This window comes from Opisthocomus hoazin, chromosome 2 (genome assembly GCF_030867145.1).
Source record: "Opisthocomus hoazin isolate bOpiHoa1 chromosome 2, bOpiHoa1.hap1, whole genome shotgun sequence".
NCBI classification, from domain to species: domain Eukaryota; kingdom Metazoa; phylum Chordata; class Aves; order Opisthocomiformes; family Opisthocomidae; genus Opisthocomus; species Opisthocomus hoazin.
Genome location: NC_134415.1, coordinates 68,970,023 through 68,995,314, shown reverse-complemented (window position 1 = coordinate 68,995,314; position 25,292 = coordinate 68,970,023). Strand labels below are relative to the sequence as shown.

The window sequence follows — 25,292 nt, the reverse complement described above, 5'->3', positions numbered from 1 at the left end:
AATCAAAGGGAGGACAGCCTGAAGATGGGCATTCCTTTTGTATCTTAAAACCTCTTGTTAGTGGAATACGATTTTTTTTCCATGCCCGGTGTTACCAAATATTGCAAGAAGCCCATCAGGACTACCTTTTCGATAGATTTTTGGCATATGAAGCATCATGTGTGGTCTTTATGTTAATTCTATATCCTGGCTTGACTTCTGACTATCAAGAGGCATCTGCCAGTAAGAGGCAATAGCTAACTGCTTGTCTTGTTTAGAAAACAGTATTGGTCAGAAAACCAGTTGGTTACTAGTGCTGGGGCCATGGCATGACTAACTGCCAGGCGGACTTTTAGTGAAATAAATCTGTGATGAAATATTTAAGAGTATATTTTATCATCACAGTATCAAGTGTCAGAGATTTTGGGTGACAAGGTCCTGTACTTTAATGAAAGTCTGGGGACAAGCCCGACTAAGGAGGCAGGGAGAGAGACCGTCTGCTGTAGGGCTGGATGGGAAGTTTGGCCTGGAAGGGAGGCTGACATATGCAGGCCGGTGAGCAAGGAGGCTCTTTCCTTCCCTGTGGAAATTGTCCTCCAAATGGGCTAGCACCCTTGGTAGCTCTGTGCTTGGAAGGGTGTCCAAAAGGAGGAAATGTCACCGTAAGAGACTGCCTTTCCTCCTGCCTGTGCTTTTTACAGGCAGCTTCTGTTGACTGAGTTGCGATTAGCTTTGTCTCTTGGTAAGCGTCAGGTGTGGGATTTGGAGATTCTGTCCAAGGCACTGATGAGGATGGATCGTATTTTTGGAAGAAGGGTATTATGACATTTGTGTTTTGTTCTTGGTGAGGTATTGGACTGTTCCCGTTGCTAGACTTGGGAGAAGGAAGGTTAAACATGCCAGTTTTTCCCAAACAGAAAAAAATTAGATGACAACGTGGTCTGGATAACTATGAATGAAGTATTATTTTTAAACATACTTAATCCCTCTAGTATCTTAGTGCAAATACCATCTCAAATAAATATTTAGTTTAAGGAGAGATACATACTTTCATAAGCAAAATAACACTTTGGCTATTCTAACAAAGAATATAAAAAGTACACACCACAATGTGAAGAAATTGGTTTAGCATGTTTATGCGATAATTAACCAGTTGAAAAAGTTTGCAGCTGCTATCTGCTGATAGTACTATGGAAGAGAACTACTGTGTTGCTTGCATGTTTGCAAGATTAGACCAAAGCATGGGTAATCTCTCTCACTTTATTCATGTCACAAAGCAACACATGATGTGGTGGTCTCAAAGATTCATTGAGAGTTTGCTTGTTAATTTCAGTGGGTCTGGAATTTAATATGCATAATTAAATAACATCAATGGTTTGTTCAGTTTAAAATTCTCATTTGCTACCCAAAACTCTCAGGGACTTCACCATAGCCTTTGTATTTGCAGAGTCTAGAGCCAGGCCTGAAGTCTGGTTTTCATGATTTAGCATGAACAAATTTTGTTGTTGTTCAGATTCATAACTCAATATGATTGACCAGTTCTTTTTCTGATGTATCTTTTTTTAGAAGAAAAATCATTTATCTGAGAAAGGTTGACTGAATGTTATGTGAAACATGCAAAGTTATCCACATTCTTATTTAGGTAGTTTTGTTAATAATGGAGAACTTAGGCATTAGTCTACAAAATCTGCATTGTATAAAAAAAGGTTTTGTGATCTTTTTTTCTTTAAATGGTGTTTAAAATTCTGGGCAGAACAGATCATTGTTCTTTTTTTGTGTGTGTATCCTGTTGTCTCATGTTATTGTAGAGTCTGAACAAAAAATGTCATCACAGAACTGATGTCCCAGTTATATTATGCCAACAGTCTGCATAGAATTTATATATATGTGAGGAGTTGCAGGTTTTCAAATAACCAGTTTAAAAATATGAGTATCACCATTGCTATGTATTTTTCGCCAATCTCGTTCAGAAGTCAAGCAACCAGTTTTTGGTGAAGTTTTCACCAAAACGTCAGATGCAGGACTGCCCTGTTCCATAGAAGCCCTAAGCTGTTAAATTCTGGCAAAATTACAAGCAAGAATTTATGAAGAAAAATAGTGAGACTTTGGAAAAGGAAACCATTTCCTTCGCAGTGATACAAAATATAATGTATCACAGAAAATCAGACAGGAAGGGCCATTGAGAATGGTCATTTTATAATTTCTTGTGGTCCATGGCACAATCACTTGGAACTACTGGATCAGACACTGATGAGCCATCATGTCTTGTTCTCATACCCAGCACATATTTAAAAGACCGGTGCAGTTTTAGGCATTATAAATTGCAGACTCAGATTATCTTTTAAAACAAAGTACTTGAAATAATTAGATCTATAGCTACCTAGTTCATTATAAATTTCATGTTTCCTGCAAACCAAAGGTGTGAGTGCAGAGTGAGGCACAAGAAAAATACTGAGGAGGCACAATATCTTTGGTGGATAATCTTGAAAAATATCAGCAGGGAGAAGACAAGAATTGCCAAAGAATGACAGATTTTCATAGCTGTTTCTTCATTAGAATGCTCAGGGAAAGGAAGGCGAGTCATACTCTGTATGCATTTTTTTTGGGTGAACTACGGGAGGTTTCATTATGCTCAGTTTGACTTTAACTGCAGAAGCTCTTTATCTGAATAATTTCTAACTGTAGTGATCATTAACAATAGTTAGATTTTAAATTGAGATGCTGATAGCAGGGAAGGCAGGAGATTTTACAGAGAGGACATCAAGCAGCCTTAATGTGGAACCTTCCAAATTTTTTATAATAATTTAAAAATATATATTTGAGGTCTACTTTTATGTAAGTTTCCTGAAAATCTAAGAGTTTATGTTTAATGCATATAATTTAAATATTTTGACAGTTGTATACTTTAGTCCTTCATGTATCTGTTAGTGGATTGCAAGGCCTTGCAGTCAGAGATACTTTGACTTAACACACTTTCCCAAAATCTAAGTTCATGTAAAATCATTACAAAATAGTAAGTGGCCTGCAGTGGACCTTGCATAAAGATCTTCCTGTATAACTGAATTTCATATTCAACTTGACTATAGGTGTTTGTAAGGAACTAGCCTCTATCAGTCACACAGAGCCAGAGCCATGCTAAAAGATAACTGCCTTTGTATAAATGTGGAGAAAGAGAAGCACTGGTTCTTGAAATGCGAGGACAGACATAAGGACTAATTTTCTCCTGCACTTAAGATGCGGCTACCTCAGACACATGGTAGACCTTGATACTAGTACATGAAGGGCAGAGCTATGGGCTCATGAGAGCCCTTCACCTAAATAGCTAGCTGTTCAACACAAAGTTGGTTGGGTCTACACATTGCAATGTCAGAAATTTTGTTACCTGCTTAACCAGCATCATGCCAGCTGGAGAAAGTAACACATCTGCAAAAAGAAATAGAAAAGTGATGTTGTATCCAAGGCAGCAGGATCCGCTTCTTCGCTGTCAAGGCCCAAGCTAGCACCATTGCATGGTGCTTTGTTTTGGATTTTGGTAGCTGTAGCTCAGAGTTCAGTTTACTGCAGTTCGTTGCATGGTGTAAGTGTGCCCAGTGGCTGCAATTCTGGCTGATAATGAAAGTGGAAAAGACTCTTTATGGTCTGTGCAAAAGATCCTGCATTTCTATTCAAAGGTCAGACAACGAAGAGTATCTGATGATTGTTGTAAAAATACTATGTATATTGTAAACCCAAGTATTTTATAGTATATGTTAGCTTTATCTGTAAAGCTTCTGGTTTTATCTGAAAGTAATAATTTAGTCACTATTTTTTATTTATTGAGATCTCCATATTCACTGACTGTTAGTACATTTGTACTAATGTACATGTGCCCAGTGTACACTAGTACACGTACACTAAACAAAGCACTTTTTATTTTCACTTCTATAAAAGCTATACCACTGCACACTTACAGCATACATTAATTCAGTATAGCTTCTTTATAATTTAAAGGTAGTAATGATTATGATTTATCTTTACCAAAATGTCTGTCCAGTGTGCACTGAGTGAAACTCTTAAGGCCTTGGGACAAATGAGTGAGTCATGAAATAAAAGATGAAGAGAAGCAGGGAGAGCTGAGAACAATGAGAATCCAAAGCGAGCTAGTATTTTCATTAAGTCCTTGTTCTCCCTGTAATGGAATATGCTTTTACTTGGTCATATTATTTTTCATGTCATCTACTTTATACTGCACACACATAGTGGACTTAGGCAGTTGCTTTGTCTTGAGGTTGCTTAAGATGAGGCCTTTATTGTCACTCTGAAAGAGAAAGTGTTTCTGAAGGGAGATGAGGCGATGGTAGGCGTTCACTAGAAATGTCAGAATATCACTCTAGTAGTGAGCATGTTACAGTGACTTTGATAAAAACTAGCACATGAGTTTTCCTGCTTCCCCTACAGAAGCAAGGAACTAACAAATTCTGTTTCAGGATCTGAACATGTGTGCTAACATACTGACAAGTGATCTACCAAAGAGAGACCAGGCTTTGTTTCATGAGAAGGCTGGGAGTGAGCCAAAATAAGGCTTTTAGTGTACAGAAGTGTATGACAAGCCTAGATTAAAAAGATATTAAGGGAAAATATTTTTCTTTGTGGTCATACCATACTTCACTGTAGTTAGCTTGCTGAGCGTGAAAATACACTGCTGAATGCAACTTTCAGTTAGTTAATTTTAATATGAGGAAGAACTTCTCAGGATAGTTGATGCACTGTAACAGAAAGTGAAAATCTGGGGGGAGTTCAGGGGAGCTACAGTAATATTATATTTGGTGGAAGCATATACACAGATGCGCCTTCAGGAGGGAAGGGGCTGGTTCTCTCCAGTCACCAGAGTTAGGTGAGATAAAGACAATGGGGAGGTCATCATCGTCTTTTTTTTTTTTTTTTCTGGTAAGTTGAACTTATTAGGAAACTAAGAAGTGTAAAGAGGTGAGGAGAATTAATGCGTTTAAGGTGTAAGAAACAAATACTTCTCTTTGAGACATGGACTACTGTGTTTTATTTTTATAGAGTGTGGTGCTGAAAGGTCCTCTTTGGTGAAGGAGCTTGTAGGTGCTGTTGTAACTGTGTATGACCTGCTGCCAATAGCTTAAGGGCTGAACTGTTTTCGTAAGTTAAAAATGGAAGAAACTTTATACAGCAGGACTACTTTTAAAAATAGTTTTTCAACTCTTTGGCCACGTGTCTCCTATTAATTCATTCTGACTGGTCAAAGTGTAAGTCCTGCAAATAAACTAAAATACAAGCTTAATAAAATCATACAGCTCATGTATTTCATTGACAAGCAAAACCGCATTAAATTGCACATATGATTAGATCTGCCAGTTTCCGTGGAACGACAGAATTTTTCCCCACCTGCCAAACAGCGAAATGAAAAGCTGTAGTACTCTGACCTCAGCTTTACAAATTCTTGCCAGTTCTAGCAGCCGTTAATCTCGTGAAAAATCGCACTGATTTTAATGGAAGGGATTCCAGGACTTAGGTGCACTGAAAGCATTTTCTTTCTGAACAAATGCCGCATCCAACTTCTAAGATTATAATGTTATTTTGCATCAAGGTGCAGTAACTCTGAAGAATTTACTCTAAAAGTTTTGTGACCTTAAAATGAAGAAGAAAGTTAGTGCAGGTAAGCAGATGTTTACAAATCAGACTGACTGTAGACATTTATGCTAGGTTTGTAAACAAAAAGCATACTTTTGTCACTATAGAAATAATAATTTAAGTTCCCATAATTCCTGTGGGTACATTAAAATTGTCTTTTACTTTTTAGGGTGATGAAAAGTTCAGCATTTTTAAGTTCCACAGTAATTATCATCGTATTGTTTAATAAACCAGTTTAATGCTGAAGCATGAATGTTTAAGAATGGATGACAAGGTCGAATCTCTTAAGATTTGAGATGGGCAGCCTCCAAAGACTCCTAAGCATATAAATAATAAACCATAGTAGCAATTATTTTGAAAAGGCAGCAAGGCACACATCAAGAATTACTGAGAAGAAGAAAAGGAATTCTGAATCACGTATAACATTCTGATCCCATTTAAATTGATGGCAACCTCCTGTTGCTTGAACTTCAGATTTAACCTTTTGTCTTGTTACGTGCTTCCAAAGCACATATGTGGGCATTCAGATACCTAATTGATAAGACAAATGACTTGAAAATTATGCAGAGCATGGGGAAATACAGATGAAGGACAGACAGAAAACTTGGAGAAGAAAGTTAATCCTAGAAATTGCTGGCTTCCATACCTCTTCCTCACTAAATTTTTTTCTCAGCTAAAGATTAATGCATATAAGAGCCCTAAAACTAGGTGGCTAAACAAAGTGTGGGCTTAGCTTCGTCTTTATGGCATACCTTTACTTACAGCTGTTTTTCTGCCGGCATGAAGAAGATGTATTCTATCTTCTGTATTCTATTCCAAAATCCTCAGCAGTCTTCCAGGAGCAGTGAGCTAAGACCTATCAGCATGGACTGAATTTTTTTTTCTAGTGGGAGGTTGTAGTATGGGGCATGTAAAGAAGACCTTGCTGTTACTTAAGAAATGTTGATATGGCTGGAGCAGGATTGAAAGCCATCTACACATCAGCTTTAAGCAAGATGTTATAAACAGCCATTGCCTCCAGCAGCTCCAGAGCCTGGCAATTCCTCCTACACAACTGCCAGAGCCCAGCCTGGGGTGCCCTGAAACCTAGAGGTCTCCATCCCAGACTCGTGGACATGGCTGCTGCTTTCCTATTACAATCTCAACCAGTGGCAAGGCTAAACATGTATGCCAGAGACACACACACACCGAGGACGTGCACGGCTGGCTGCACAGAATCAGACTGCCACAGGCAAGGTGCTTCCTTCAACAGCACCCTCATGTTATGCTTCCGGGGCTGACATCACAGCCAAGTCCCTTTCCTCTCCTTTGTCCGCTAGGGATTAATGTTCACTAGTGAAAGCACACGCGCGTGTTTGTGGATCCCCACATCACCGGTGTGGCTACTCTGTCCACCCAGCACCCCTGCCCAGCTCCCAGACCACTTTACCCATCCCATGGGTCCCCCGCTCGCCAGCTAGTTCAGCTCGGTGCTTGCTGCAAAAAGACACAGGCATTCAAATGCTTGTCCCACTGGCACCCCACACTCGTAGGTCCCCCCAAGTACCAGAATGAACCCTCTGGCCGCCTGATAGCTCTGCCAAGTCCCGGAGCCAGCTACTTACTGGCTAGTTCAACTTGAGGATTGCGAGTGAATACCCAGGCACACCCCATGCACGCCTGCTGAGGTTCTTAATGGCCCATCAGTTAGTATCTGGATGTCTTTGGCATTGTCTCTGTTTATCACTTGTCTATCAGGTTGTGTGGGTGTGCTTTTGTTTATCCATTCCCTCTTTGCTTATTATCCCTTTTTGTATTTAAAAGGTCCTTGACTAGATAAAGTTAATGAAGCAGATACTCTCACCTTCCTCATGTCCTTACACAGAGGCTTTGGCATTGGTAGGGGTGACAGCTTGAGCTCAGTAACCTGTACTCAGCCTACCCCAAGGCTGTGCAGGCATCTGGCCGGTTAGGCAGTGCTTCTGGCCTCTGACACCTGTTCAGTGTCAGGTCGAGCTGTGGTGGTTGAAGTTACTCCTGCAACTGTCCATCCCTGTGCTTATCAAAGGCCTCCTCCACTGCCCAGCAGCAAGTGTGAACACATGACAGGTCCTCAGCCACTACAGTTTGTATTTTAGCATATTAGCATGAATCATTAATGAAGATTAACAAAATATTTGCATATTCCATTGCAACTTGCAGTAACTTTGGCCCCGGCACATCTGATTCTGCTGTTCTGCAAGGGCGCTGCAAGACTGAACTGAGAAGTTCTGGGGTTGGATACGGCAGGGCAAAGCACTTAATCCACTGGGCTTTGTGCATCAGGGCACTTCCCCAACGCTGCTGAGCTGAAGCTGGCCCGGCATAACGGGTAAGAGCTCCAGTCACTGTTTTAGTAGCCTTGTGAGCATACCCTATGTATGTGTTTCTTAATCTTCATTAGAGTTTTATCTTGCTGAATTTTGGGGGTTTTAAAATGTTTTTGTTCTGTTTCCTGGATCTCTACTTGCCTGTTGTGCACAGGTCAGAATGTGGGAAACATTACATAGGTCAAATTGCTGGCTGGTGCTAGCTCCTAGCATTTTTGGCATAACAGATCTCTATCTTGGATCTTACAATCCTTCTAGTAAAATTGACATTGTGAATGGTTCATCTTGTAAATAGGAAAAAACCGAGGAAGGTTGAATAAAGCGCATGAAGAAAGCGTGTAGTGCGGTTAGGATGGAGAAGAGCTAGAGGTGCGCAGACTGAAGTACAGAGAGTTATGAGGAAAGGGGAGATGGGTAGAGCCTGGCAGTATGATTTGAGGGATCCTTGGTGACCAAGTGAGTGACAGTCAGATCCTGCCTGACGAAGGAGGGAGATGTTGGCAGGTCCTAGTGAGAAAGTGGCATGTAGGAGAGTTTAGGACTGGGAGTGAAGTGAGGAGATGCTGCCTTCTACAGAAGCACCAAAATGCATTTGAAGGAAACATTGGAAGTGTACCAGTTGTAAGACCTGTTCTTAAGCCTCCTCAAGGATTTTATAACCAGCAAGTGTAATCTGTGTTATACTGTGTGTTAGAAAATGCGTTTTTTCTTAAGAAATGTAAAGGCCTAGCTGTTGCACCTGGACAAACAGTAAAGAAAGTCTTACCCAAATGAGTTGCCCCAGTCAGTTCCACTTGAACTGTTTGTAATAAAAGAAGTAGGGTACTACTTGGCATATGTAAGGGCCCCAGAAGGATTTCTGTGAGTTACTGTAATACTCCTACATTGAACAGACTGTAGATCACAGCAGGATTTCTCCTGTGGCGTGGTGATATCCCGAATGAGTCACAGTAACAGCATCTGGACCCAGACAGCAAAGTACTGATTGTGGCAAGAATGGCTGCAACTATAGGCAGCAAATCTCTGTCTTGTGTTCACGAATATGGCCGAATTTCAGCTCTATGTTGATGCCATGTGTGTATTAATATCTTTATTACAGGTGGATGTTTTTTTAGCCCCTCTTCCTTTGTTGGATTAGGGTTCTTTTCCCCCTTTTCAGCGGATATCCTGAGAGAATGTATGTGGTCTGTAATGCAGCTGTGGATTTTTATAATAACAAGGCAGCAGATGTTCTGTATTTGAATTCACCTTCAGATATTACTGCTTTGATAAACAGTATTCATGGACTTTTTACTTTATTGCCTAAGTGTTTTTCCAGTCGGCATTTGCAGAATGGAATGTTGAATTCTGAGACTATTGAAATTGATAAATCGGTTATGATGGCTTAATCACTAACACAGATGAACTGAATAATAAGCAACCAATGTGAACATTTGTGCAAAAGTAACTGTATATTTGTATATTTAAACAATTCCATGAACACCGGGAAAACTAATCTTTTTAGAATCAGACATGTTATCACTATTTTTCCTAGTTTATGGGGCTAATCCAAGGCTAAAGTATGGATGCTTTCTTCCAGTGAGTAAAAGCTCCATACTAGGCTTTTTGTTTCTTCTGATTTCTTCTAATCTTCTCTTTTCATTTCTTCTGATTGGGTATACTTATTCTTATATTGCGGAGATCTTACTTAATTTGTGATAGCACGCCCCACATTTACATGTCTATAAAACACTGTCTGGCTGAAGGAAATCAGCTATCTCAGAAACTGCCAAGGGTTTACTAGCAGGGAGTGCAGGGAGCACATGACTCAGTCAGAGTCAGCATGGAGGACCTGGATATATCTGTGTCGAAGATCTGCTTTGTAGCACAAGTGTGCCTGTTTAAGACACGTGGCTATTAAAATAACGGTTTGCCATGAAGATTTAAGGAGTTGTCTGATGGAGATGTAACAGGCATGGAAAGAGATTTGGTCACTGCCCAGTTCTGCCCCCTGGAAGTCAGTCGACATGAGACTTGGCCATTGACTTTCAGTAGCAGTCCATTAAGGCCCTAAGAGATTTGGAGATCTGAACTTACTCTGGGATGAGGACAATAGGATTTGGCCTTGAGAATTTAGAAAGTTAAGAAGTTTGCTACAATATTGGGACACTTCTACAGAATCTTTTTGACATACAGAAAAGAAATTTTATGTATGTGTTCTGTTTTGGTGCTTTCCCTGTAATTTTTCCTCACAAACCTGTTTTCTAAAACTAATTTTTTTTTATTTTTAAAAGGCGGTTCATTTGACTGCTGAATTTCTAATTCTGGCTTTCAGCACATGATCTTTGGACTCCATGGAGAGCGGAAGGGGGTGGGTCTGTGACCAACTTCTGAGACACTTACGAAAGATGACTGAGGAGAAAAAGTTTACATATATTGATTCTGCAGGAGGTTGCAATGGAAATCTTTTAGGTGTCTGCAAATATCAGAAGTTTGAAAATCAGTGCTCTAGAATGTGAATATTTTGCTAGCTGAATTACAGGTGCTAAGGCTTGCCCTCCTGTTTGCTTTTAGTCTTTCTTAGGCATTTTGGTTCTGGAAACCGGAATTTAGTATTTGCCTTTTGGCTGGTGGTATGCAGTTTCTTGAAGTCTTTTCCTGGAAGAAATACACATTTGATTTTCCATTGCTGGTTTTAAGTGTTAGAACCAGTGCAAATAATTCTGAAATGCTTCTAGCTTAAATATGTATTATCTGTGTATTAAAGAATATTAAAGGAAACGACAGACATTAGAGATCAATACGTAACGCAAGTTTCAAATGCTAGGCTTGTAGGTGCTCCTGAAAATGTAAACACTTTTTGTTTTCTGAATGCTATGTAAAAAACTCTTACAAATGACAGTCTAAATGACCACATAAGAAAGAGAAACTTTCTGTACAAAAAATACTGGCAAATTCACAAATTTAAGAAAAGGTAGAACATGTCCTTTTTCTAGTTGCTCTCAATTGTTACTGCAACAAGTAAAACGAGCTGTAGAAAATATTTAAAGTTTTTTTTTGTTTGTTTTAATTAGCTATGTTTAAATTTTAAGCATGGAGTCAAGGCCTTGTCAAGGCATTGGCCTTGCTCTGAGTTGGAAGATTCCTGTGTGGGTCTGAGGATGTGGTGTAACCAACTTCCTCTCCTGATGATGCATCTCAGACTAGAAATTTATTTCAGAGCTGGAGTGCTCAACACCCTGCAGTATTGATTCCTGGCAACTTATAGCCCGATCCTGCACCAAAGATTGTAGTAATTTTGCTAGTGCATTCAGTTGGAGGTCATATAGGTGCCTTACCAGTGAATAACACCTTGATTCTATATGCTATTTTATTATTATTTTGTTAATGTTTATCTAATGTAAACTATATGCAGTTACACACAGGAGATTTTATGCAAATTGAATAGAAGTAGTTTTAATGTTGAAGTTAGTGATGAAGCTGAATATTGTAACCAAAGTAAGTAAGTCAAAGTTTGTAAGTCAAAGCTGGGAAATGAGAGTCCATGGAAGTTAGCAGTTACAGCTGGAGTGGGTACAGAGGACTACGGCCAGTGCCACAGGGTGTTTGTAACAGTATGTGGAGTCGGGGAGGCTGAGGGAAAGATGGGAGCTGTGGGATCGTGAATTTAACCACGGCCTTTCACCTGTGTTGAGAGATGGCATCTGTTGTCACCATCTGTTCTGCTTTTCTGCTTATCTTCCCATGTACGATACCAGGCCGGGAGCCCAAAAAAAGGAACAAAGGGGACACTTTAGTGGAAGTTCAGTGAATGCTGCTCTGAAGTCCCCAGGCAGCGATTGGAGCTGCTGTGGATGTGTGTGGTCTTTTGCTTGGCAGAGAGGAGGATGCAACAGGGCTGCCACAAATGTGATTAATATCCTGCAAGGAAGTTTTCCTGACTGAGCTTCTATCTAGGACAAGTAGTATGTTTGACAAAAAACTGTAGTGAAAATAAAGTCCAGAAGGTCAGTCACCCTTAGAAAATATCCATTTAGTGGAGCTTCCTGTTTTAAAGTAGCTCTGCAGCTACTGTTTAGAAGTCCCTTCTTCATAAAACCCAGCAAACAGACATTTTGGCAACCGAGAGCAGCTTTCAGTGAGAGAACAATGGGATACATTAAGGGAAGATACCTGGTCATTGCCATAAACATCTTCAGCTCTTCTAATAAATCTCCTGTGTGGGCAGCAACTTTGCAGCTCTTGGCAGGCTTGTGGGATGTTCCATAGCAAAGACAAGAATTTGGAAAACCTCAGGGGGCAAGCCTGGCTGCAGTGTGTGACAGCTGGTAATGTATCAATCTGAAAATGGTGTGCGTATTGTATAAAAGTTTCTTACTAGCAGCATGATTTGTGGAGATCAAAATCACATTTTGTAAAAACAGGTAGTTTTTTTTTAACCAGATGAATGTCAGTTCTGTGCGAAGTGTTTCTTTCTTTTGACAGAAGTTGTGTGATTTATAATATGACTCATTCTGTACATGCAATATTTTGGTTAAAAAAATCACTTTTACGTGTGAAACATTTCACTCCGACTCAGTGTTGACAATAATATGAAAGAAGAGCTGCTGTAAAGTTTCTTTTCATCACTTTTTTTATTTAATCAGTGTCAAAACTTTGAAATAGGATGGAGCTAAAATTGAGGATACACTACATGTATATCAGAACAGAATTTTTGCTAATTAACTCTGTTTGCAAAAAATGCAGTATAGATTAAAAAAAAACCAACTCTATATGGGCATCCATCCTACATTCAGCAGGTGGGTTTGGCCTAAAATAATAATAATTGAAAACAAAAGTTGAAGCAGCCAAAATATTTTTTTAATATTTTCAAAGTGAAACCTCTTATTTCCTCTCAAAAGGATGTTTTTAGTCAAAGTTTACCGTAAAAATAACTATTTTGAAACTGGTGATGACACAGAAAAAAACCCTGTTGTTTGACCCAGAACTAGTTTTGCTTGATTAAGATTTTGCTAAGAAAGCTAAAAGCTATTTATGTTCGCATCCAAACAATTTTCCATATCATTCCATTTTTAGGATCACTGCAGGCGAACCGGGCCTAAGATTTCCCAGCATATGGGCAACTGAAAATTCAGGATGCTGAGTTGGCGCATATGTTACTGAATATCCTCTAGAAATAATTATATTATGTTTCTGAAAAACTAGTACTGTTACAAAAATTTCATTCTTACATGCTACATTTTTTCAGTTCCTGTGTGGTGTTGCCCACATTTGTATAGCTTCCAAATTATGATAGTATGTGTGAAAGGAATGCTTCAGAATATCCACAAAATAAACTTCTAATTCACAAGTGAAGGTCTATCCTTGTTGAATTCAATGCTAATTTTGCAGCTGATGTTAATAATTAGGATTTCATTTAGTAGTCACGGCCATCTTGATGTGTGTGACTCAGTCATCATACCTGATTTTTTATGTTTCAATAATATCTCAGAATTCAAGATTCCATTCTGCAAATGGCAACGATGTGAGAAGTTTCTGAATGCTGTTTAAAACACTTAGAAATTGAACTAGAACACCTACCTTTGTTCTATATTGCGAGGGCACATTTGTAAATTTGTGTTCTCAAAATTCAAGAGATCTCATCACCAGTCTCTTTTAACCACAGTGTACTTATTTGGTATTCATGATCCTATTTTGTGTTAGAGGAGCAACGTAATATCCTTTAATATCATTATGTATTCCTTGCACATTGAAAACTTCCATAAAAGCCAACCATAATTTTTATATGCCCTTAGAAAAGTAGGACCAGACCTCTAATTGTGGATGATTTTTTTTTCTAGTTTACTTTAAATAAATTATACTAAGTATAACCCTAACAGACATTTCCAGATCAAATTTTACTTGCCTTACAAATGCAAAGTTCCTGTTGAGAATTGGGCACCAATAAAAGTAGCATTTGCTTAACCATAAATCTTTGAAAAATCTTCTGATACATAGCAGGTAATTTCAGAGATAAAAAGAGAGAAAAAAGTCATTATCTGTTACTGTGCCTTCTGTTTGGAGATAATTAAGTTCAAAGGTTCCAAAGCAACATTGACTATGTTACAGGATGTCCTCCGCACCAGAAAATGAAATTAATCAGTCATTGCTGTATTAAGTGAAAACGAATTAGTTGCAGACAAAAGACCGTACTTTCGTTAGTCATGTCAAGATGCAAATGCGATGATATATATCTTCATGTAGATATTCACAGATAAACAAAATAATTAAATTCACTGTTGAAACAAAATAATTAAATTTACTGTTGTTATACACTAGATGTTCTCATAAGTATATGATATTTGGTTTACGAGAGTACACAGTAGGTTCTTTATCTGTATTTTGTCTGTGATGATAGGAGAATTTAATTTTTGTTAATCTGCAGTGCCTGGGTTCATGCAGACTCAGGAAAACAGCTGTGTTTATGCTTAGTACACAGTCCATTTAAATCTCACTGGCTGCAAGTTTTTCTTTGCTTTAATAATGTTCCCCTGAGGAGTATAGTACACAGTTTGATCTCACAATTTTGCCAGTGTCTGTCAGGAGGGTTCCAATGAGGTCACTTTTGTCCGATGACTAGAACTGAAACAAAAGGTTTGCTTTATATATTTTCAAAGGATTTCACTGATTAGTGTCAAAGCAGACTCATTCTGAGCATTTGCTTTAATTTCTGAATGTTTCTAGCAACACGAAACCACTTAAAAATCACCTGTTAATTCAAAATGATTCAAAATTCAGTTAATTTTTTGCTATTGACTTGAGAGAATGCAAAGTGGCAAGAGATATCCTGCCACATGTGAGTGGTGGTGATGTACACAGCCTGCTGTGCATAGGTGGGAACTCCTGCACAGCTTGGAAAACAGCAAAGAATGACATTCAGCAGGTCTACCCCTTGGAGTTTACAGTCTAACGTACATCTTCAGCTACTCTTCACTCATGGTGATGGATGGCAGCTGGGAGTGGAAGACTATAGAAAGCTAGGAGAAGCAGGATTTAGTGTGGCAGTGGGAATATTTTCATAAGAACTGTTCTCATAAAGGACAAAATTCTTGCAAGAAACTAGACTGAAAGGATTGGACCTCAGATAAGAGACATATTACAGAAGACAAGGTGAAGGTGTGCAAATCAATGAGTATAACAAGCGGGGGTGTTTCTGCTTCACCCTCATGAGAACTGGCGTGCATTCAACAAATCAAAGAAAACATGACATCAGATTTCATGTTTGAAAGCTTAGATACTGAGAATATTTCTGGCAATAATAGTGAAAATTAAAACAAAGTCACTTTTTGTTGTAAGGAGAGTAGTTAGGGAGGAATTTGTTTTCTGTGGTTGGTATGCCTTGCAACTGGCAATGCAGGGCTTCTTGCATATGTTACCAGACACAGAGAAGATGCCAATTTAGGTGCTCCACTGCCACAATTCACCAGTATGTTTTTTACAAGAAGAGTTTAGGGAAACAATCAAGATTCTGTCTGCCTTGCAGTAAGGTTTGGTAGTTACTACTCGTTTCACTATTATAACTGGATACTTGCTCTGAACCGAGATTTTGGGAGTCTTTTCGTACAGTGGCTATATACGCTTTCGTCATGTTATGATCAACTGCTAGTCTGGAATATAAGATGTTGCATATTCTTTGTTACCAAGGAATCAACCCTTTATAGTTAGAAAAAGACTTCAAGCCCTTCAGTATTTGCTGAAGACATCAGTATATTCTCCTTCCAACTTATGTTAGCTGTGTCTTCAGGATCTGGGAACAACAATCTAAATTACTTTTTTTTATATTTTCTTCACAGTAGTCAAACATGTTAGTTTTGAGCAGTGCAAGAAAATCAATTGAGGTGACAGTGAGGAAAACACAGAACAGCATGGGAAAAAAAGTATAATCAAGCCCTCAAACAACCCAGAAGCAAGCAAAGGGAAAAAAGTATGAGAAATGTAGCCGCTCTTCAACTCTGCATTGCAGGATCAATAACAGGGATTTGCACAAATGTTTTTATATGGATTAAAGTCACCTGTCAGTAAAAAAGTAAATTGGAGATCTTTCTGAAACAGCTAGTAAGTCAAAAGACAGTAACAGTACTGAACCTGTAGAAATCTAGAAGCCTACAGTCCATTCGAAAGAACCACCCTGATCCAGTAGCACACACTCATGTGAGCTCCTCAGCTTATCTGTATGAATCTTTTACATAGAGACTTCAGCAGCATTACAGCTCAGAAAAAACGTGCAGAAACAGGAAGGTGTTAGGACCTAACCCAGTTTGTGCAACTGGGAAACATCCACGGCTTTGTAACACTGAGTGTTTGATCCTGCGTTTGTCAGAACTTCGATTCGGTTTCCATGTTTCCTCGCAGCGGTTGATGGCACCAAAGGCTACAGCCCACCTCTTGCTCCTGTTACTATGATTATTTCAGAAAGAGGGAAGGCTATGTTTAGAATCTGGCAAACCAGGAGAAGGAAGGTATAGCACAGTATTTGAATATTTGCTTTGTATTGCACGAGTGTGCAAATAGAGTTTAACACTTAAGGTCTGCACTGTAGAACGAGGCATTTTTCAATCTGTAACATATGACAGTGTTTCACAAATAATATTTTTATTCCTTGTAATAGACTTAAGCTTACAAATAGGTTGGTTTGAAAGTTTTCATCTGCTTTATGAAAAGAAAGCTAATAATTCGTATCACGTAGAGTACTTTTTAATTTCTGATTCATCAAATGCATCATGTGTGAGTATGGTATGGATTGTTAGAATAGTCTTAATAGGTATGATCTTAAAGAAGTAAGAATTACTACATTAAAAGTGAACAGCAACCCCCAAAATGTTTTAGCTGAGGTTATTCTTGCTTGATATGAAAGCTTGTCCTCACTGCATCTGCTCTTGTGCCTGTTCCTTGTTTTGGCTACCTCAGATCCTGATCTCCTGCTCCCTTGGCCTCAGCGTGCAACTTGTGGAGCATATTGCTTCAACCCATCAATGCATAGAACATTTTAGCTTAAAAAATGTGAAGCACACTTGTAATGCTGTCAAGGTCAGCTGCAGTATTCATATTCTTAAAGTTTAGCATATGTTTAAACGTATTGGTGGATCAAACAAGTGCTCTGAGAATGTAAAAAGTGATGAATCTATGGGGCTTAGTATTACTGGGAATTCTGAAGGTACTATAACAAATGATTTCATTAGAGAGAGAAATAGCAATGGGTTGTTTCAACAGCAAAGATGCAGCTTAACTCAAAAATATAGTTGACTTCAACTGTCTCAGAATATGTAGTACAAAAACAAATGAGCATAAAATGAGCATAATCCAGGATTAAAATTGAGCTGGAAGTGAGAAGATTTCTAGACATTGGGGTAAAGCAATCCCAGTGGGAGGGTGGGAACAAATACTTCACTTTTAAAATGAGGGCAGTAGCTTTATTGAAAGACATTATAAAGAGATTTTGATTGTAAACTAATGAACAGGATATGTTTTCCAGTCTTATGTTTTTAAAACAATATCTAGTCCTATCTTTGCCCTTGGTGAAGGGACTAAATTTTTGTTTTCTCCCTAGATTTTAGTTTGCCTTTAAGAACAGCATTGAAGAGAGAGTATTTAAGAATTGTTCAAAGACACATTTCTACCTAATTGGCAAGAGTTTATATTTGTAAAAGTTATTCTGAATTAAAGTGCTCTAGTTGACATGGTACAAAGCTTGGGTTTCTGTTTAATTTTGTGTGAAGAAAGAACACAACGAATGTTTACTGAGCAGTTGAATATTAAACGTAAATTGTGAAGTGATCCTTATTAAGAAGACAGTGTCTAGGGGCCAGCTTCAATATTTCAGCAAGGCAGCCTGTATAGGGAAAAATAAACAAAGCCTTATGTAATTTGTTTATGCTGTTAATATGTTTATTTTCTGTTTGTGTAAACAAATAAAATTTGAATGTGTAGTATATTCAGTAATGTAGCTCTTGTGTAATAATTCATATGACAATAGAAAGATGCACAATTTTGTATTTACAGATATTTCAGCATTCCTGTTACTAAGCATGTTAATAATATTGATGCTAAGTCCCCAGGTTAAATACTGAACTGACAGCTTTTGAAGAAACTATTGCTGCTGCCCATATGTCACAGCAAGATTTTATAATAAATAATGTTTTCCATGTACATTTATGAAGTGTTATTCTTTTTACCTCTCTCATGTAATTTTCTACAGCAGAGCTCTTCAGAAGTTCACAGGTGGGCTGTGAACTACAAGGAAGTGTGTTTTAAAAAGCAAAATTGAAAGACTTTATCATTAGAAAGGTCTTTCCAGCAAGAGTTGTAAATCTTTGGTAGTAACTTTGCTAATGCCTGCTGAATTGCCAAGGGTTTTTTTATACACACAAACACACATCCTATATTTTGTTGCTATAGAAAGCCTACTATAATTTGAAGGAGGAATTACTGAATCTGGGCATTACTTCATGTATTTTAAATCTGCTTTTTGTGTGCAATTCAAAACCCCAAGTAGGCTGGACTGCTGAAATAGAGTGAAAAGTACAAAGTTTTTGTGCCAAAATAATGACAGACATCACCTTATAAACACAGAAGAGAAGCAAACAATAGGGCCTCTGTATTCTTGTTTAAAACGGTTTGCCTCCTTTTCCCATTAACAGAGACCATTAGACAGTGAAGCTCTACAGATCTACAAACAACAAGGTGCGAATTCATCAGCTGAAAGCTTGCCTGAAGTCTTAAAACCCAAGTCTTTATAAGGTTGACGTATATGGAGAATAGGGCAAGAATGAGGAAGGAACAGCTGTCAAGGGAAACAGTTATAACTTAATTACTTAGTGCTTAGTAAATAGGAATTTGAAGAGGGTGTTGTAGGGTCAGAGCAGAAGAGCCATGGCTCGGTTAATAGGCGGAAACTGGGAAGCTCTAATGTTCAAGTGCTTAAAGCTAAACCTTTTCATAATTGCAGGTTCAGACCCCAATGGTAGAAGCATCAAAATCTTCTAAGTAATTTGGGAACTCAATTTCCATTTTGAATGAAGGTTCCCAAATAACTTCTGAAAGAGGTTCTGAATCACTCTTTAAAATTTTACTCTACGCTTTCTTATGCATTAGTTGTTCCATGAAGAGGAAGTGGATATTGAACTTTTGAAAGTGTTTTAAGTTCTACGGGTGATAATTTCTTGATGATATAATTTTTGTAGCTACATTCTGGACATCCTGGAACATGACTTTGTTGTGATAGTCACTAAGAGTAGATTCCGGTGTGCTGGAGTCTGGTTATGATTTTGTAAGTAAGAAACATGAATCAGGACTTATTAGCTCGGAACAGCATCTCTTACTTACCTCTTCCATGAGCCAGTAAACAAGTGTCTGTCATTATCCCGTGGCTAACAGTCATCGTCAAGAGTTGGCACCGGGTGGATGTAATCTACTTACATTATTGTTGAGATAAAGGTTCTTAAATATTGAGCTGTAATACCACCACATGTGCTGTCAAAAGGAGAGGACTGGAATACAGATGTAGATGAAGAAAGATGTTCTGAATAATATATGCCTGTTACAGCCTATACAAATCTAAATCTGTAAATCCCTCCTCACAACATGTTGAGTTCCTGTCTGCCCTTCCTTTGTCTTATTCTTACTGCCCCTGTTCTTTTTAAAGCAGCAGGTTTCTGTGGTGACTGTTTCAGTGAAGTACAAGAAGCTGATGTGGGGCATATGGTTAATCAGTGCTGAATCAGGGATGCAAATGGTGCACAGCATTCATTGTGAAGGAATGGGAAAGGGTAAATGTAGCCTGCACTGCAGAAAATCAGAACAGGATTGGATTAATCAGCACAGTGTGTATTAGGAGGAGGCCAGGGCAAGACCAATTCAATTGAATTTCAGCATGTCACAGCTCTCCAAGCCAGAGTGTCTGTAATTAAATTCAAAAATCAATGTTAATGCTGAGCTGGGTCACACAGCTCAAATCAGAAGATAATCAGGAAGTGCTGGAAAATTGAAGGTTTCATAGAAATATTCTGTTTGCTGTACTGCACTTCATCAATGTTCTTCAGTAATGCTTTTTCAGAACAAGTACTACACGGTGGTGTAATACAATTAGTACTGTATGACACTTACCAAGGACAGGTGTCACTGGGCTTATTCATGAGTATAACAACAGTGGAATAGAATAGGGGAGGAGTAGGGTGCTGCGTCATGCATGCATTGTGAGTTTCCAAGCTAGAGTAAGATGGCGCAGTGCTATCTCAACTTTTGGCCACCTTTCAGAGCTCATGGGGCTTGAGGCTCTTAGAGTGACAGGAATGTCCCAGGAGTTCTGAAAGCAGTTTAGGTGACACTGTGATCCTGCTTTAGGAATTGCATAATCTGTGTCATAACTGAGCTGGAGAGAAAATTAGAATCTGTTTATATACGCTGATCCTCTGTGGGCAGCATCACATGGGATGGTATTTATGGCACCAGGGGATGATGGTGTCATTAACACTAGCACTCTTTACTGACATTTCTGTAATGATTTTAGTATAAGTGAGAATATTTTATCAAGATAGGTTCTACATGTAGACTGCATGCAAGGGAGTATTGTTTGGTAGGACCTGTGAGCTGGACAAGTGGTAACTCCTTCCTGGCTAGTTCATGGATTACTTAGGAATCTGTCCCACTGGTCCCAAAGCAGGCTGACCCACCTGGGTTTTTCTTGTTTCACAATCTACTTAGCTTCATACAGGGCACACACAGGCTTCCTGTAAAATGGGTCATTTTACTTCTCAGATGTGGAGTTTTCAGGGTAGATTTGTGGTTCTACATGTGGATTATGAACTGAAAAGTTAGGAAAAGAGTGCACAGCTGGGTTTCTATTTGCAGATTTGAGTCAGCTTAAGTAAAGCAGACAAATACTGAGCGCTAAGATCCTGATAGTGTGTCCCTGCTTTCAGCATGTCTGGCAGCGATGAGCTGACTGTTATGGCAAAGGCATGTAGTAACAGCCCTTGGGAAACCATCAAGTTCAGTATTTTCACTGACTATTCCTAGGTATATGGAAGGCTCCTTCTGTGTAAGTGGCACAGAAAGGCTGCCTTGTGCTATCAGTAAGCAAGTAACAGAGGTCTGCTGTACGAGCATCTCTCCATGGCTTGGAAAATGTGACTTGGAACTGTATGGAGGTGGACTGTCCAAGTGAAAAATCTAAACACAACTTTCAGCCAATCTGAAATGCTGGGGACATTCATGTTTGCAGTCTGCAGCTGGCGAGAAGTCCTTCAAAGATCCTGAATTAAAACATTACAACAAATAAAAATTGGCGAATAAGCACAACAACAACAAAAATACCCGCATGAACTGTTCTATTTCCTGATAGCACAGAAATTCTATTTCTAATTATATAGTAGGCATCTTATCTTTGGCTCTTTCTCTTCTGAATTTAGCTTTTGAGGGCTGCAGCAGAGATGTGAGTGCCCTCTGTTCTGGCCCATTCTTTCACCCACTCAGCAACTCAGCTATGAAAAATTGCAGAAGGCTTGTGTTAAAATTTTTCTCAAATTCACAGCTATTTGAAAGATAGAAGCATCAGATTTGGCTGGAATTTGGAATGCACTGGGTTGGGATATGCCTGTCTTAGAACCACATGCTGGGATGTCAGGGCAGCGTGAGAAGCCACACACGTGTACCAGGGCAATGCCGGCGCTGCTCCAGGGGAGCCAGCTGGGAGAAGTGTCTGAAGCTTAGGTGCTTGTGAACTGCTCAGGGATGGTGGCTATGCTAGTTGGCTGTACTGAAGGAGCACAGAGCAGTCCATGACTTCTGTGAGGACTGTGGTAAGTTTGCTTGTGTCTTGGTGTCTTACCAATGCTCTAGAATAATGAAAACTGAAGAATAAATAAGAAGCCTAAATGAAGCACCTGTGAAGTGGTCATTTCAACCTCTGGGCAGGTGATGGTTGATCCTTTCTGGAGAGGAACAACAACAGTGTGATGTGAAAGGAAAAGGAGGTTCTTTTTCTGTAAAATCTTATCCTCCAGCTGAACCTGGAGGATGTGATCAGCTTCCAGATCTGCCAGCAGCTGCAAGCGTATCTGACTAGTTAGCTCCTACAGACCTACACATTTCCTACAAATCAAATGGTTCTGATAACTAGATGCTTCTTTTACCTTCCCTTTTGGTTTGATTCTCACCTGCCATGTGTTTCTATTGCTTGCGTAAGTGTCTTTGTTCATTTGATTTTTCCTTGCCTCCTAGCGTGTTCTCATTTGTTATCTCCTTTTTTTGTTTGGCATTTGCATTGGTTAAATTACATTCTGTCTCTGACATTCCAGGCTGTTTGCGCATAGTTGCATGATCTGGTTCATCTCTCTGCGTGCTCCTCTACCTCTTTGTTCACTCTGGGTGGTCCTCAGTGTTTGCAGCTCTATCAGCTACTATTTTAAATGTCAAGCTCAGTTCATGTTGTGTGGAACTTTTTCCTTCTAATATTTGCTCTGCTAATTCTTGGGCACATTTTTAGAAAAAACAACAGTTGTCCTTTTACTTCTTCATGCATCTGGCTTACTGCGGCATTGCTGCAGTACTTTCATTGACTTGGACAAGCAGTAATTACTTTCTTCACATTTTAGTCCCATAATGAACTCAAACTTCTATATATATATGTACATGAATCCATCTGCCCAACTCGTTTACTTTAACCATGGTTTTCTAGGAAGTGCCTTTTCTGCAGAGTCAAAACCCGGAAGGCTTCCACAAGGAAGTAAAACAGCAAATTTAGTACCTGTCTTCAGAATTGACCCATGTTAGGGCAGTATCTCATAAAACTAGAGAATGGTGGCACTTCAGGCATGCTCTGGTTGGTGTTAACCTCGCTAATCTTGATAGTCCCAACTCTTCTGTAATGTCTGTTGTATTTTAATGCCTCTTACTCTATACTTATATTGGCATCAGTGGTGTCTTTCCACTGAGAGGAACAAGCATTGAACAGTGACCTTTAAACACAACTGTGAGACAAGAGAAATCATAAATAAACATTTTTTAAAAAAAGTATTCTTTGTATTTTCTATGAATTTTAGTGAATACCCTCAATTATGCTTGGATAATTTTCATTTTCTTTTAGCTTCTTGCTTTAGCTGTCTAAATAAATCTATTTCAAGTAATTTGGTAGCACATTGTGAGCCTTCTATTAAAAAAGTAATTAACTGGTGACATTGTATTTCACCCTTTCCCCTACACTCATTACTGAAAACTTCATGGTGGACTGCTGGCACCTCCCTCTGCTTAACCTGTAACTACATTTTCAACTTACCTCCCTCTCCCTATTTCTTCGTCCTGCTTTTCTTACACAGAGCTAATAATTTTGCAGTAGTTTCTTAAAAAAAGTAACCCACACTGTATCTGTTGGTACTCGGTAGTCTGCTGAGAGAGTTTTACTGACCTTTACTTTCTTTTCTCCTCAGCAACACATTCAGAAATTTGGCTAAAGATTTAGACATACTGGACTGACTGATACCTACAAATGCTCTGTGATGGGCTGAGAAGACCTTAAAGCAATAAGACATAAATTCTACAGTAACCGGAAAAACTTGGCTCTGTATTTTCTCTCTTCTTGACTTCTGACTCCTTATTGAAATCATCTCTTAGTTGTTTATGCTGTCTGTATTTGCATCACAGATCAATCAACAGTTTTTAACAATGTACTTCAAATAACTTCAGTCACACATTCATTTTAGTTTAAACATGCCTTACTTTAATTTAGGAGTCTTGAACATTATGCTGGCTTTGTTTAAGTCAGGAGGATTTTCATTAAAATATAAACTGACATTTATCTTGGTAATTAACAGTGACCATACCCAGGCTAAAGAAAAGTAAGTAAAATATTAATAGCATAAGGTGTTCTAGCAATAGCAATGTGAGGGGCCCTCAAGGAGCTGGGAAAACAAAAAAAGGCAAGTCATTTGTAAATTGCAGCCTATAATACATGCCAATAAAGTTGACACCCCCTGCTAAGATTAAAATGTTACCTGGTATCAGTCAGTATTGACATCTGTCCTGGTCATACAGGTCAGCTAAGATCATGTTTTAAATTACATAGCGTAGCTGAAGTATGTTGAAACAGAGATGTATAGAGACTATGAATGGAGGGCAGTGAATTTAGGCAACACATGAGATAAGCTAGCACACTATTGGCAGCACATCCCTTAATAGGTCTTTAACTAGGGCACCATGTTTCAGCTAGCAGTACCATTTGTCATTCCTCATGTATCGGGAATATCCACGTTTGTCTCAGGCCTGGCAGCCTGCGGTTCCACAGACTCTCGATTAGGGACTCAGTCTAACTGGAACAACTGGATGGAGTTGGTTTTCTGTAAAATAACGGGACAGGGATATGCTGATTCACAGATGCAAAGTGAAGTAACAGCAACTGCCAGATTTCCGTGGCTGTGGTCCAATGGAAAAGCTGTGTATATTTGAAATGTAGGCCACCAGGATGGGGTGTAGATATCTGAGGTGAGGGAGGCAGACCTTTTAGGGTCAAGAAAGAAAGCTTTGTGGTAGATGTGAAGTTCCCTGTGTGAACAACACCTGGGCATCCTGGAAGTAAGTAGAAGTGAGGAGGTAGTGTAGGAAGCAGTTCCTCTGTTCTTTTAACTGGCCTTACTAGATGGTTTTAGCTGCCAGTGGTACAGCCTGGGTTGGATTGTTCACAGTAAAAGAAAAGAGAGATTTACTAAGCAGATCGTGCATCTATATAAGTGAGTTCTTCCATCAAAGCTTAAGATACAATTCCATAAATGTGACCTACAGTATTTCAGTGTCTTTGTCTTAGCATCTCACTACTCGTAGGTTACTTGGCTCCCTGTGGATTCTTGCTGTTTGCAGTGTCTTTAGTTTTGGGTATTTTAGCACAAAGAGAGTGGTTAGTATAACACAAATGATAATGGTGTTCAGAAGAAATTGTTTGTGAGGGATAGTTTATATCATGCGAATGAATTTAAATGTTGATATTGACATTTCTGTTCTTTTATACATGTGAAATTTAAATTTATTTGTCTCTGTGTCTTGAAACTGCTGCTCTTACGTGTACGTTGTAACTTGTGTTTATGGGTCAACAAGCTGCGTAGCAGTGCAGCTGCTTACAGGTTCTACTGAAGCCCCCATATGGATGTCTGGCTAGATTAGTCTACAGTTGAAGACGTGGTTGAGTTTTATTGTTAATTTAATAATAATTTATTTCTGTGACATCCATTAATGGGCAAAAATGTTTGACTATGTGGGATACCAAAAGTATTTTTAAACTATGCTTTCTATTCTCTATGAAATAGTGCTTGACTATCCCTTTTTAGC

At 38.9% G+C, this 25,292-nt stretch overlaps 1 protein-coding gene across 3 annotated transcripts in view; it reads left to right on the top strand.

Annotated features, from left to right (window-relative positions):
- The window catches only part of TMEM200A (transmembrane protein 200A), a 62,953-nt gene that overhangs the window by 16,418 nt on the left and 21,243 nt on the right, over window positions 1-25,292 (top strand). The window contains exon 1 of one of the 3 annotated variants that reach the window (XM_075446768.1): window positions 7,886-7,966. The exons of the other annotated variants lie outside the window; for them this stretch is intronic. The gene's annotated coding sequence lies outside the window, so the exon portion shown is untranslated. Of the gene's footprint in view, window positions 1-7,885; window positions 7,967-25,292 lie in introns of those variants that run through there. 3 annotated transcript variants of the gene reach the window in all.